Source organism: Poecilia formosa, unplaced genomic scaffold (genome assembly GCF_000485575.1).
Source record: "Poecilia formosa unplaced genomic scaffold, Poecilia_formosa-5.1.2 Scaffold717, whole genome shotgun sequence".
Classification (NCBI taxonomy): Eukaryota; Metazoa; Chordata; class Actinopteri; order Cyprinodontiformes; family Poeciliidae; genus Poecilia; species Poecilia formosa.
The window spans coordinates 39,336-42,921 of NW_006800656.1; the positions used below are offsets into that span (position 1 = coordinate 39,336).

Consider the following 3,586-nt stretch of genomic DNA (forward strand, 5'->3'; position numbering starts at 1 on the left):
TTGATTACAAGTTTATTTTATTATTATAATTTTGTACCCTTTAAGAGTTTATTTGGATTAGAAGTAATTGTTTTGTTTGCTCGGTTGGTCTTTCTCCTAATCCAGGCCGGACAACTCTGAGCATGCAATTCGACTGAAAGAGAAGCAGCCAATTCGTCAACGCCCGTACAGAGTTCCACAACAGTTGGTGGGGCAGCTGCGAGATGAAGTTGAGACCATGCTAACATCAGGTATTATTAAACCTTCAAACTCTGAGTGGTGCAGCCCAGTAGTCATCGTGTGTAAGAAAGATGGCTCACTGCGGATTTGCATTGATTTCAGAAAGCTTAATGCAGTTTCAGAGTTTGATGCCTATCCCATGCCCAGGGTGGATGAGCTGCTGGAAAGGATTGGAAAAGCCAAGTTCATTACCACCCTTGACCTGTGTAAAGGGTACTGGCAGGTCCCATTGAAGCCTTCAAGCAGACAGTACACAGCATTTCATACCCCGTCTGGTCTTTTCCAGTTTACTGTGATGCCATTCGGCCTGCATGGTGCTCCAGCGGTTAATGGACAAAGTACTGCGAGGAAGTGAAGACTATAGTGCTGCTTATCTAGATGATGTAATCATTTACAGCAATAGCTGGGAGGAGCATGTCTCACATCTAGCAAGAGTGTTGGAAAAGATTAGAGGAGCAGGGTTGACACTTAACATTTCAAAGTGTGTTTGGGCACAAACAGGAGACCAGATACCTGGGTTACCAGCTGGGGAGAGGAGAGGTGCGACCACAGATGGATAAAGTTGAAGCGATCCAAAAATGCCCTCGTCCCCGAACCAAGAAGGAAGTGCGGTCATTCCTGGGACTAGCTGGCTGGTATCGAAGGTTTGTGCCTCATTTTGCTACACTTGCTTCTCCACTCACAGTTTGACAGCTAAAGACCAGAAGAATCCTGTGGCGTGGACCAAGGAGTGTGAAGCTTCTTTTAACACTCTGAAAGCTCACTTATGCTCATCTCCTGTCCTCTGAAGTCCTGATTTCAGTAGGAGATTCCTGGTCCAGGTAGATGCATCCACAGTCGGCCTAGGAGCTGTCCTGGCTCAAGGAGATCCTGGGGAGGAGCAACCCATACTCTACATGAGCTGCAAGCTGTTACCTCGAGAGGTGAGGTATTCTGTGGTGGAAAAAGAAGGCCTGGCCATTAAATGGGCTCTGGAAAGTCTCAAGTACTATCTGCTGGGCAGAGAATTTGATTTGGAGACAGATCATCGTGCCCTGACCTGGATCAACACCATGAAGGACAGTAATCATCGTCTAACTAGGTGGTATTTGTCCTTGCAACCTTACAAGTTTACAATCTGTCATAGGAGTGGCAGACTTTCTTTCTAGGTTGCTGAATTTCGCCAACCTTGGAGAGGAGAGGGGTGGTGTGACGGAGGAGCCGGGACTTAATTATGAGTCTGTGTCAACATGCGCACACAATCGCTAACTTACTTTTGTTACAGGTTAAACTGATGCAGTTCATCGTGGTGCACATGCGGTGTTCCTGCTTCAGTTTGCATCCATCCTAACCTGTTTTCACTTCCAAACATTTTCCCAGTTTTTGTTTTCAAGCAGGGTTATTTCCAGTTGTGGCGCACCAGGAGTCATGTGATGACGTAATGACGTCATCGGAGCATTCTGAGTGTTCTCTATTAAATTGATTATTGTATTCTTGATTACAAGTTTATTTTATTATTATAATTTTGTACCCTTTAAGAGTTTATTTGGATTAGAAGTAATTGTTTTGTTTGCTCGGTTGGTCTTTCTGTGGGCGGAGCCTGTGGCTGTGAAAGCAGGGCTCTGTGCCACAGGGAGGCAGTCTGTGGCTAGACTCCTGCCAGATCACAGCGAAGGTGATGACTCTTACCTTGAAGGTACTGTTGTTTTGTCTTCTTCACCTGCCACCTTTTTGCTCACTTGAAGAACTGAATAAATTTCACTAAAGTGATCTCTGGCCTTGGGCAGTCATTTTTTGTTTGTCCAAGCATAAGAGAACCCTGTCACAGACTGTAATAAACCAAGTCCTTAATTGGAAGAGCATAAAACAAATCCGCTTATTGATACAGTATGCATTTAAATGATCATAATAAAGACTGTCCACTCTGCCAGGTAAAATAAAAGCAAGGGTAATAATCTCCTCACTTGTCATGCAAAAGTCCCATCAATGTTGAAAACTGTAGGCTGGATTAATGTACTAAAGTTGTAGAGGAATTCATGGTACTTTGCATTGAAGGTGAAATGTACTTTAAAAGTTCTTCAAAAGCAGCCATGGATGGTCTTGTGATCCTTGATGGTGAAGTGTCTTTGGTGCTGCTCTTGTTTTCACAAACATGCAGGAGGAAGGGCTGTCCTGGTTCCACAGCAATGAGGAAGGCTTCAACACTGGCTTCCACCTTTGACAAGACGACAAATAATAAAAATTATTAAATATATTTAGCAGCACAGCTACATTCAGAAAGCAAACAAAGCCAATGAGAAAGTGCTTCTACAAAGACGTATGATCATTAGAATAACAACATACCTGAACATATCTGACAACATGGTGCAAAGCTTGGCATTAGCCGTTTTGGATTCTGCCACACACCTGAATTGTATCTCTGGGTGATTAACAGGTTTCTGCAGTACTTGATGGTCATACAACCATTTGAATCAGCTGTTCTGGAATAGAGGCACATCTAAAACATGCAGAGCAGGGGGGGTGTGAGGACCGGAGTTGAGAAACACTGACATAAAGCATAAAAATGTCCAAAATAATTACCATGAACACAATTCAGACATTAGGCATTATAAAAAATTGGTCAGCTTATAGAAACATTCTGAACAGCATTTCTTCTGCCAACCTATCAGAAGAAATGTGTTGAAGTCATCATAACAGACTTCAGTCACCAACATGTACTAATGAAGAAAAAAGGGGCAGCCAATATGTCATTATTTATTGTATGTATAGAGACAAAAACATTTTGGCTTAGCTTTGATCGCATATTATGCTGTCTAAAGCCAAAAACTTCAAGAAACGACTCTGCAGCTAAATAATGTTAACTGAAATGGCCTTCAAATTCTTCTGACAGTTTTAATGTTCGTTTAACCACCCGACACCCCGTGCTACACCTGCTTGGCTACCTTTAGCTGCTAACAAAAATAATAAACCAAGGGTGCTCATGTCCAGTCCTCGAGAGCTACCGTCCTGCAACTTTTAGATGCATCTTTACTCCAACAGACCAGGAGCAGCTCTGAACAGACCTCCTAACCAGCCATTCCTTTGATTCAGGTGTGGTGGAGTCACAGCTTCTTCTGAGACAGGAAAGTCTTTAGGTTTTCTAACACCTGATCTCTCTGGCTTCCTCTTTCATCTTAATTTGCTTAGACTGCAAACATATGTTAAAGATAAAAAAAATTATAACAACCTCACAATATCAAAGTTTCTTTGTCATACAGAGCTTAATTAAAACCAGGTTAAGTTTATGAGATTAAGTCACAACAAACAAAGTCCCCATGCAGTTATAACATGAATGATTGTTATAATTGTTATAATCAAAAAAGTCACAATAAAATTGATAAAATAATTA

General features: G+C 42.0%; 1 long non-coding RNA gene across 2 annotated transcripts in view; it reads right to left on the reverse strand.

Moving 5' to 3' along the window:
* LOC103131094 (uncharacterized) overlaps positions 1 to 2,667 on the reverse strand; it is a 4,878-nt gene extending 2,211 nt beyond the window's left edge. Inside the window, exons 1-2 of one of the 2 annotated variants that reach the window (XR_001660487.1) lie at positions 2,542 to 2,667; positions 2,163 to 2,413 (exon numbers count right to left, since the gene is read on the reverse strand). This is a non-coding gene — a long non-coding RNA (uncharacterized LOC103131094). Of the gene's footprint in view, positions 1 to 1,887; positions 2,414 to 2,541 lie in introns of both variants that reach the window. The other variant, XR_001660486.1, reaches the window with a different exon arrangement.
* Between the last annotated feature and the right edge of the window lie 919 nt (positions 2,668 to 3,586).